We start from the raw sequence: 12,445 nt of genomic DNA on the forward strand, positions 1-12,445 counted from the left end.
ATTTGATGGAGAGACGTCGCCTTGTTGAACAGGCAGACTGATGAGTTCTCCATATCCTCTGATGGTGGACTAATGTTAGAGAGATGTTTGTGTGTGCCAACAAACAGTGCAATTAAGATTGACTTACTAGATGAAGCCCATAATTCCCTGTTTTCCATGCATCTTGGTAGTACGAAAATGTATCAGGATCTAAAATGATTTTATTAGTGGCGGAATATGAAAAGGAAAGTGGCAGAATTTGTTAGTAAGTGTCTAGTATGTCAGCAGGTTAAGGCACCTAGACAAAAACCAGCACGTTTGTTACAACCTTTAAGTGTGCCAGAGTGGAAGTGGGAGTATGTGTCGATGGATTTTATTACAGGGCTGCCTAGAACCCTGAAGGGTTTCACAGTGATTTGGGTTGTTGTAGACAGGCTTACGAAATCGGCACATTTTGTACCAGGGAAATCCACTTATACTGCTAGTAAGTGGGCACAGTTGTATTTAACTGAGATTGTGAGACTGCATGGAGTGCCTGTATCGATTGTTTCTGACAGGGATGCACGTTTACTTCCAAGTTTTGGAAGGGACTTCAGACTGCTATGGGTACGAGATTAGATTTCAGTACAGCCTTTCATCCACAGACTGATGGTCAAACTGAACGTTTGAACCAATTTTAGAGGATATGCTACGAGCTTGTGTTCTAGAGTTTCCAGGTAGTTGGGACTCTCATTTACATTTGATGGAGTTTGCTTATAACAACAGTTTCCATGCTACCATTGGTATGGCACCATTTGAGGCTTTATATGGTAAATGTTGTAGAACCCCTGTTTGTTGGAGTGAGGTTGGTGAACAAAGGTTGATGGGACCTGAGTTGGTTCAGTCCACAAATGAGGCTATTCAGAAGATTAGAACACGTATGCAGATAGCGCACAGTAGACAGAAGAGTTATGCGGATGTGAGACGGAAAAACCTTGAGTTTGCGGTGGGAGATAAGGTATTCTTTAAGGTAGCACCTATAAAAGGTGTTATGCGTTTTGAGAAGAAAGCGAAGTTGAGTCCTCGTTTTGTTGGACCGTTTGAGATCTTAGAGAGAATTGGTGTTGTGGCGTATCGCTTGGCGCTACCACCATCTCTCTCCGCACTTCATAATGTTTTCCATGTTTCGATGTTGAGGAAGTATGTGGCAGATATATCTCATGTAGTGGACTATGAACCCTTGGAGATTGATGAGAATTTGAGCTATGTGGAACAACCTGTGGAGATTCTGGCTAGAGAGGTAAAGATGCTTCGTAATAGAAGCATTCCATTAATAAAGGTTTTGTGGCAGAATCATCGAATTGAAGAGGCGACATGGGAGCGAGAGGCTGAGATGAAAACTCGATATCCGGAGTTATTTCAGGATTAGAACTTTTGAGAACGAAAGTTTCTTAAGGAGGGAAGAACGTAACACCCCGAATTTTAAGGTATCTTACTTTAAAATTAAATTGTATTTTTGTTTGAAGATTTATTTCTTTTTTAAAGAAAAGAAATTAGGAGAGAAAAGAATTGGAAATGTTATAATAATAATAACATATATTTATTATTATTATGATAATTTTTTTAAAAAAAGGAAATTTAAATTTCCTACAACCACTACAACAGTTGTTTACATTAGAAAATGGAAGGGAGGAAAAAAAACTGTCACAAAAGGTAAAAATACCCGTCATTTGTGGGAAAAGGCGAAATTTTTCAGATAGCATTTTTTGCGACAGTTATTTGATGTCGTAGAAGATACATCAAATAATTTATTTAATTTATTAAAATTAAATTCAATTTAAATGAAAAGTAAAGGGTTTTAAGGGTTTTCCCCCAAATAAAAATTTCCCCAAATTAAAAACCCTCATTCCTCTCGCAAATAAGCCATCTCAAAACGCGAAGAAGACCATCTTTGGACGACGCCAGTTCCCGTCACCACCACCGTCCTCTCATTCCCGTCTCCTCACTCTATTACTATTGCAACCTCCTCTATCAAACAACAAACCTCTTGTATGGTAACGTGTTTAATCCGTGCCTGTCATCTCCAATCCGCCGCAATCTCTTCAACATTCAAACCACGACCGTCACCTCCTCTGTTTGTAAGTCATTTGTTCCTTTTATCTTTCTCTCTCTTTGCAAAGTTGTTCTCTTGTCACTACTTCCTTCAACTCCATGAGTCGTCGGTAAGGTCTGAAATTTTAAACTTCGTTTGAATTTCCTCTTTTGGGCAAACACCCCTACGTGATGTATGTAAAATAAATGATGGGTTTATCTTTAACTTAAATTAGACCCAAAAAATGTTAAGACTTGAAGCTGAAAGAGAGCAAGACCAAAAGGGAGAAGGTCCTGAAAAGGTCCTTAATGTGTTTAGGTTTATGACATGTTTATTTAAGGAAATTTCGATTTAAGATATATTCTTTTATTATATGACACCTCTCCTTGTTTTAATTTTATATGATACTATTTGGTGATGTGTTTTGTTGGTTTTTCTGCTGTGCATTTTTTCATGAGAAGATTGTTCTTTGGTGTTTAGGGGAGCCTAATAACTTCATCCTTAGTTGAGAAAGAGTTCTCTAACTCTAACTTAGGAGGAGCCTAAAGGTAAGTATTTGTTGATGGTAGTAGACACAATAGACATTTATTTATCAACACTACAAGAAAAATGGTCTACGACGACAGTTATTTACTGTCGCGAACAAAATCCATGACAGTTATTTTCAGTCATAGAAGCGGGAGTCATGTAAAATCCTTCCTTGACAGTTTTCAAAAACTGTCGCAATAACTTATTTCATGACATAAAATAAATGTCGTTAGTTAGCATTCTACGACATCAAATAACTGTCATATTTTATTTTGTGACAATAAATAACTATCATCATTTATGTATTAACGACAGTTAAATAAATGTCGTGAATTCGTTTATTGTGACATGTTTTAGATGTCACGAATATGTCAATCGCGACAGTTTTTTTTTTTTAAATGTCATTGTTTTGCTATGGAAGACATTTTTTTTCTGTCAAAGATAGAGCAATCGTGACAATTAATGTTGTAAAAAAAACTGTCATTGGTTTCATATTCACAACAAGTAATAACTGTTACAAATTCATATATTACGACATGTTTTTCTTGTTGCAAATTACTTGATTACTATAGTTTTTTCCTATACTCCTTGCCACTCCGCCATTACACGAACCATTTAAATGACAATAATGTAGCCGACAATGACAATTTTGAATTTATAATATTGACACCCATATAGAAAAAAATAGCCGACACTTTAATACATATACGCTGTAATACAATTTATAATATTCGTACATTTCCAATCAAGTTCCAACAATTTACAAGTACAGAATCTCAACCCTTAATCAAAAAATATTTTAAATAGCATCAGAATACATATAACAAGATTTTCTGCTAAAGCATAAACGACCAACCGAGAATGTTCGTCTCTGAAAATGTTCTTTGAAAGTAAACTCGTGAAGTTGTCGACTCCAGTAGAACCTACGAAGACAACATGAATATAAGCATCCATCATAGAACAAGAGAGTACAACTCTTATAGAAAATTTCAACATTGAGAACTACCTATCACTACATACGTTGATAAGAGAAACAACTACATAGCAAAGCACACATGTAGAATAACAACATCACCTTAACATCCACTTGGTCTACCATTTTGTATCATTACTCTTTAGAAAATTTAGCTGGATATAAATAAGTAATCAACAAGAAAATTATTGAATAAGTAACCATAATCTAGATGAATGAAACTTAAGAATCCATTAGTGGTTCACTGTCACTAAGGTTGGAAGAAACGTTATCCAACAAGAATTGAAAAGTTTTCATCTTAAGGAGTCGAACACTTTCAAATCTATAAATATCAGAAAGAAGACAGTTTTCATGTGCAATCCACTTCAATTAATGAAGCCAATAAATATTAAGGTACTAGAGAAATGAAACTAGAACAACTTGTATAATTTATGGCTTGACATAAATTAAAGGTCTCCTAGTTTCTTATAAAAAAAAGCTCTACCAATGAGTACAGACATAAAATCCATGACAATTTACACAAGTAGCAATTTAGCAATAGCAATAAGTACAAACATAAGACCCATGGCAATTTACACAAGTAGCAATAGTCAACCGATATAAGCATACTATCCATGATAAAAAAAAAAATTGTAGCATCCTAGCAGGTATATTGTTGGTATCAATCGGTTGTTTTCAAGTATTTATCTTGTTTCGTAAAGCAACAATTCAACAGTTTGTTTTAGCATTTATAACCACTAAAATTGAATAATGACAAATCATCAAAGAGTGAAAAATGGAAAGCCAATAACTTCAAAAACTAAAGTTGTAAGAGTATATACTTTGAAATAAATATTACCTGTTAACTATATCGTTAGATTGTTCTTATCTTCTTTATATGTTAGAGGTATCATCTTGAGTTGCTAGCCTTCATAAGATATATACCTTTATTGTCTTACGTGCTCCATTTCTATTGGATGCTTACCAATTCTCTATGATCATACATCTGAAGGCTGAATCACATTTTCATCATGTAATCAGACTTTAGTGATTGGATTTGGACGTTTAAGATCATGGAAAATAATAAGCACAAATGTAGATATGCAACGTAATACTTTTACAATAAGAAAACTAAAACTTCTAAATGAATTCTGAATCTTTATACACCCCGAGTATGATGATATGCAGAAATTCTTCTCCTAGATTCAATGTATAGAGATGAATATTGTTGATGGATACCTTACTATGATTTCCTTACAATGTACAATCTACTTGAAGGTAGCTGAGGTTCTAAAGTACCTAAATACATCGTTTCTACAAATTGGAATCGATAGTCTGTCAGAGATAAAAAATATCTAATATAAGAACTTTTGTGGTTAGCTTTTTGAACATCTTAACTTTTAACAAGTCAATAAGAAATGGAAACAAGAGCATACCATTACAGAAAATCAAGCACATTTCAGCTTTAAAATTATTGTAAACATATATAGTTTAATTTAAAATTAGAAACAATTGAAAATCTTCTTAGGAGCAGTTCCAGTAGCCCTGTGTTTGGCAGCAATTTCCTCTGCCTTTGCCTTCAGCTTTTCTTCGGCATGCTTTTCTTCAATAACAACCTTATATTCTTATGTTGTTTTGTGTATCAATGCTATTTTGTTCTTCAGTTTCTCTATATACTCTCCCTTCTTCTTCTCAAATTTTTCATGCTCTCATTACAAAATCAATCCAAATGAAATCGACAAAAAAGAAAAAAAAAACATAGTTGTAAAGAGCAGTTTCGTCAATGAAGAGAAATATCGAATTACAGATTTTGGAATCTTCTCTGAGGTTGTGAGTTTATATTCAATGAAATTTCTAAAATCTAGAATTAAAATCGTAAATAGCATCTACTAACTATACAAATAAAACTTAAACACATTACATATATTTTGTTTTCTAATTACCTCAATTTGTTTTAGTTCAGCCTCAAGAGGTGCTTTCTTGTTGTTCTCCCATGACCCAATGCGTTCCATTCAGAAAAACACATATATAAAGCAAATAATAGCATCGAAGGGGTTAAATTCCATTGAGCTCCCTATTCAACTCTTCAGTATCATTCATAATTTTAGAATTATTAACCCAGGGGCTGAGAAATATAAAATAAATTTGGAAACAAAAGAAAATTCCATTGAGCTCTTTAAGGAGGAAGCAAAAGATTGTATTCTTTTAAAATTAACTTTCTCAAAAGAAGCAACAATCTCTTCTCACAAACTAGTAACATAGATTCCCCACTGCAAATATGGAGAAAAGAACTAACATTAACAAAGTAGATAGAATTTTGGACAGAGAGTAACATAACAAACTACAAACAAGTTAGCATTAATGAACAATATCTACATTAAAATAATATAAATAAAAGAAAAATTCACTCTCTCCTTTCTCTACTCCACCCCACTAAGTCTATATATTTGTAATTTACCCACTCACTCAAAAACACCAATACTGAGAAAAAACGTCACTAAAGGAAATACCTTAACAACATTCAAGGAACAAATCAAGTGTTATTTCAAAAGAAAACCTTTTCCAATTCCTTGCCATAAAATCTACTAAATAATGCAAATTAACCATAAAAAATTCAGAAATCAATGAATAGGTAATGATATTTTTACGAAAATAATAAAGAATACTTGTTGTCATATAATCTTAAAAATTAATGACACGCACATAAGAAGTATTGAATAACATAATTCAAGGCTTGTTGTGTGACTCAAACATCCTATATCGGGACAAACAATATCACACAACATCATTAGCATTTCAATACATTCATAAATAATAATATATCGTTTATCTGTTTCTTTTCTTGATACAATCCTAAAGAGTTTACAACTCTTTTTTTAAATATCTCATTCGTCTTTTGATATACGCTCATCTTGAAAATCCCCCCTCTCCACAAAAAAAAGAAAAAAAAGGAAGACAGATTTCATTCTCCAACCTCTCCATCCATTTCCACACCCACCCCTAATACTTAATATTTACAGAGAATCTTAATAAAAAAAAAAGAACTTAGCATGTTTTTCCAAAATGCCCTTTAAACTAGTGGCATCATTGATCATTAATCTATCGATTAGGAGTGACAGAAACATCGATAGAGAGCTCTAACAAGAGAATATTAACATCACCATGCTAACCTTCTGAGTTACTAAGAAAAAATTGAGATGAAATTCTTCAAGACTTGAACTTCTCAATGTACTGTAACCCAACTTCGACTGAATCTACACGTAAACATTAAGTTATCAGAACTTGAATGTCATCAACACACAAAAAAAAAATTCATGCTTCTTTTATTCTACAAGATACTCTTATTACTTCATTGGTTGTCTTCAAACATTATCACTTTCAATAAAAACAACCAAAGTCCATAAACAGATTGTATGTTATTATTGGAAAACCAAATAATTGAAAACATAGGACCATTTTCAAACCATTAAGCAAACACTATAGGACCAACCATCAATAAAAACATATTTACAAATATGTAAAGTAGATCAGATACGTCCAGAACTAAAGGACTAAATGAGTTAACATCCAGAAAAAAAAAATTCAGACATGCATATACACACCACATGCATACAAAATCAATATAACAATCTTCCAAAGTACCCTACCCGGAATAATAATCTCGTGACAAATAAGTGTCCTTAAGAGGACCAAACTGTACAAATAATCCCCGTAGGTCGTCTAACCTGCAAAATACATACCGATGAAGAAGTTAATCAACTTAATAGAGAACAAAACAAAACACAATCTCCTTTTTCCCTTTGTATTCTCAACAAAATAAAACGTTTCTTAGAATTTTCCTAATTCAAACGAATGAAAATCAAACATATTGTAAGCTACCAAAATGCTTCATCACATAGCCAACCATAAAGAAAAAATGTGATTCACATTAGAAAAATGATCGTAAACAACAATATTGAATATGATGAATATGATGGTAGACAAAACAAACACATATCTCCTATAAAATCAAAACTATGAGGGATGTTTTTCATAAAAAGAACCATCAATATATCACATTGACTCATTCACATGGAATCCAACATATAGGAGATGGGTTCTGAAGCCATTGGAGAGTACATTGCATTCACAGAAACAACCAATGACAAGGTGGAATTGGAAATCAAAATTTGGCTGCAACTCATGCCGTCTAAATAATTATTTGTTATTATTGTTAGCCTATTGGTACAATTCTAGTGTAATTCTTAGAAACTTCCTGCCCTGAGTTTGGTATTTTCTCATTAGCTTTTCATGGTTGAATTTTCAGATCTATTTGAATTATCAACCCGAATTTGTAACTTCAATGTTGGGGCTTTGGTGAAAGAAAATGTTAGAACCCTAATTTGAACTAAACTGTATATTTATTAATCTCTAAAAAGTTTGGTAGTGTGACCTACAACAGTTTGACAATGATTTTAAGGATTAAGAAAATGGTGGAGTTTGAAAGGAAGAAATCAAAATTTCCAAGAAACAAGCGAACATAGTAAAGAAGAAAATGGGAAATGAATGTGTTGCACTAAAATCCAAGTTTTGACTGTTTCCATGTCTTTGATGCCTTCTCATATTTCAAAGGGAGAGAGTTCGTTTCTTGTATTTGTTATTTTTTTTTTGTCCATATTGATTTGTTTTATATTGAGCAACTAAGTTGAAATAGGATTCAAGTATGTTAATTGAAAAATGTAGATCATTATTATTTAATTCTTGTTTTTTGTTTACTATGATTGTGGAGTTCTATTCTCTATTATTCTGCAAGGAGTACTCTGGTGAGTTACTATTCTATATCTTTGTTGTAGACATGATACTGGTAATGGTGGCTTGAACATTTGACTTGAGAATGATTACAACACTGCGTCATGGAAAATATTCACGTAAGTTCTTGTGTGTTAATCTATGAGGAATCTCATTTCAATTTCTTCAACTCAGTTGTAGAGGGTTCCAAAATGAAGAGTTTGATACAAAATACATAATTTTCTATTAAGTACTGAAGAATTTATGACTAGTTGAATTTAACCTTCTAAAGTTGAAACTTTCTGGAAAAGTATGGAATTAAAGACCACTAAGATTGATTTATGTTGGTTGTTATGGTGTCAAGACTTTTAAGTTGAAGCTAAGCGTTCAAAAAATATAATTTTAGCCTAAATTAAAATATGTAGGGTTTGATACAAATTAAAGATGAAAATGAGAATTTAAGCCTAAATTAAAATATGTAGGGTTTGATACAAATTAAAGATGAAAATGAAATGTTTTGGAGATTATTGTGACGTCTTGCTATGTGAAGGTAACTGAGAGGTCTAATCTTTGTATCCGACCAAACCAAAGTGGGGCAAACGTATAATCCTAGGAGAACGAGTTCTGTTTTTTACTATGAATGGTTACTTTCAAACATTTGATATGAAAATTGTTTACTTTGGTTTTATCGATGAGAACGTTTTGTTTGTTTATTAAGAAAACTCTGTTTTAGCTTTAAATTGCTTTAAAAAGTATGAAACATAATTATTGATGTTGGTTTATGGTAATGGAATGTAAAGGTTGGTTTTCGAACCACAAAACCAATGTACTATGGTGATTTTACTCGAAGGCTACGTAAATGTATTTTCGTAGCGTCACCTATGGTTGTTAGGAGGTTTTTGGGCTCAAAGAGGTCGTGACCAAAGATCCGAGAACCTGAGCCTAGGTGATATGGAGGGAGAATTGAGATATGGCTTCGGGCCTATTATAACCCATTTTTTCACACAAAGGAGCGGGTTCATGTTGTTACTGTGGTAAGCTAATAATGTGTGGGCTCCGTTTGGGCGCGTGTTTCCTTGTGGTTATGGATCACATGTGAGCTATTCTAGGTCGTGTGTTTAGTATGCTATCATGTCGAATTAGATGGATGTTACTATTTTGGCGGGTACTAAATATGCGTGACCTAGTTGTGGCTGCATGATTCCTTGATCATGTGCGTGCTACTCTTGGTCATATGTTTAGACTTTTTTCCATGATCGGATTGGCTACAGGTTGGTTGGTTGATTGGGGAATATGTGATTATAATGTTTTATTTAATACATTATTTATCGATGCGTATTTTCACATCTTATGAAGCATATTTTTACGTGTATTTGTATCAAATTACTTGCTACTCACTAAGCATTCAACTTATTTTTTCAATATTTTATCTCCCTTCTCAAGTAGCAACCCAGGACCAAGCTTTGTTTTAGCTCAGTCGCTCTTGTAGATCTTCACTTCTTTTTTTTTTTTATTTATGTGTATAGTTTAAACTTTTGTAATTCATCACTAGGTGGTTAGTCTCATCTAGAGAGACACTGTGGACTTGTGTTTTGGAAGATCCCTAATTAGTTTGAATACTTATGTATGTAATACGTAGTTTCCATCTTATATTCTACTTGAAGTTTTGAATCAATCTGAAGGTGTGTGGTGAGACACACTAGTTGTATGTAGTATCTGAATTCCGTTTAAAATTTTATAGAAGTAGAAATGACTACATTTTCAGGTGTGGTTCCCTCATATTTAGGGGAGGTGCTGTCAAAATTATTATACATTTCTCTTGAAAAGGGTGTTTTATAAATCTTGCGTTTTCAAAGCATGTTTTAAGGAGTAGACTGACACCAGCATCTTTTTAAAGAGGGAATTTTTAGTACGGGGAGAGAAAGCTTGTTTCTAAATACACTATATATATGCATGGACATATAATATTTATAATCGTAAGTATTAATATTATTATTAGCTTATTATGCTCAATACTTCGAGGGAAGTGACAAGAAATGAATCACACATCTAAAGTTGTGATCGAATTGGATGGAATAAAAGTTGCTTTATAGAGGAGGTAGGGGATTATCGTTATGATATCACTAAACATTACTTTGTGGATGGAACATAATAGAGGGGGAGGCGGTGGGATGACCATTGGGGGATCATCAATGATGTTCGATTTTAAAGGCGAATGTGATGTGGTGGAGGAAGGGGAATAACCATTTTCGGGTCGTCAACATCAAAATCAAGATGATGGTGTGGTCGAGGGGGTGGAATGATCATTTGCAGGGTACCTATGTCAGAATCAAGATGATGGTGTGGAGGAGGGGGTGGGATGACCATTTGAGGCCCGCCAACATCAGATTATGGATGTTTGGGCGGTGGAGGTGGTGGGATGACCATTTGAGGGCCACCAACGTCAGAATCAAGATGATGGTGTGGATGAGGGGGTGGAATGACCATTTGAGGCCTGCCAACATCAGATTGTGGATGTTTATGCGGAGGAGGTGGTGGAATGACCATTTGAGGGCCACCAACATCAGAATCAAGATGATGGTGTGGAGGAGGGGGTGGAATGACCATTTGAGGACCGCAAACATCTGATTGTGGATGTTTGTGCATAGGAGGTGGTGGGATGACCATTTTGAGGGCCACCAACGTCCGAATTAAGATGATGGTGTGGTGGAGGGGTGGAATGACCAATTGAGGGCCACCAACATCGGATTGTGGAAGCTTGTGCGGTGGGGGAGGAGGGATAACCATTTGAGGGCCGCCAACATCAGAATCAAGATGATGGTGTGGTGGAGGTGGTGGAATGACCATCTGTGGTCCACCAACGTCTGAATCAAGATGATGGTGTGGCGGAAGGGGTGGAATGACCATTTGAGGTCCGCCAACATCAGATTGTGGGTCAACATGAAGCAACACTGTAAATACACAAACAAGGAATTAAAACACATGCATACGTGATATATGTATACGTATATCTATAAAAACGGAAATTAATATTCTTGAATACGTACCACGACAATGTGACATTGTGGCTATGGACAAAAGCGATAGAAAAAGAAGATAAATTGTTTGTGTTTTCTCCATATTGGTCAGTAGAAAATGGAGAATAGATGATTAATCTTGTGGAAATGGATGGACGAACGAAGGGTATATATAAGATGGTTTTGTTGGCGAAAACAAGAATTATAGTTTAATCATAATTGGTACGCAACTCAATAAAATTGAAATCGATAAAGTTATACCCAAGCAGTTTTAATGGTCCATTTTAATGCCTAAAACTCAACAATCTTAACTTTCATCTAAAAACATCCAATATCGTGCTTAAGAGAATTTAATTACTACTTAGAGAAATTAAATGAGAATAACAAAAAGTAGCTATCCGTGAAAAAAATAATTTCATATGCTTGTATTACCATAAATCTTCCAACGATAACCTTCTGTAAAAACAAAACGAAATCTTAGTTAATGATGGTAGTTATAACAGTTTATGTCAATGGGTATCAGTGCATTTTGAGAACTAAAAAATTCATGGTCCAATTCCTCCGCCTCTCCAATTTGTACTAAAAACAATTTTAAAAGTAAAAAGTAGACTTTTGGGAACTTTTAATAATAAAAAAAAAAAACAAAACAAAACAAAGAAACAAAGGAAAAAGAAAAAAAAAATGTAAAAGATTGTATGAATTAATTATTGATGGTTGTCTTAAAACCATCGAAACAAGCATAACTCAACAAAGAAGTAAGTTTTATTGCTCGTAGGTCTATGTCTTGAATCTCTCATCTTCTATTGATATTGAAAAAATAAAATTTATTAACCAAATTACTATTGGGATATATTTTATCTAACTTAATTAGGTTGTTATATAATTTTAAATTGTGTTGTTGAATGAGAAGTTTTTTACTAATCGCAAATTGCCCGATTTTTTAGTCAAGAAGTTATAATGTTAAGAAAGTTAGCAAAAGAGGTATAAACCAACCCATTTGCTTTAATTCCACAAATTGGTAGTGGAAGGATTTGACTGCAACTCATGTGGTCAAAATAATGGTTTGTTATTATTGTTAGCCTATTTGTGCAATTCTAGTGTAAATTATTAGAAACTTCCTGCCCTGAGTTT

This window comes from Cucumis sativus, chromosome 3 (genome assembly GCF_000004075.3).
Source record: "Cucumis sativus cultivar 9930 chromosome 3, Cucumber_9930_V3, whole genome shotgun sequence".
Taxonomy (NCBI): Eukaryota; Viridiplantae; Streptophyta; class Magnoliopsida; order Cucurbitales; family Cucurbitaceae; genus Cucumis; species Cucumis sativus.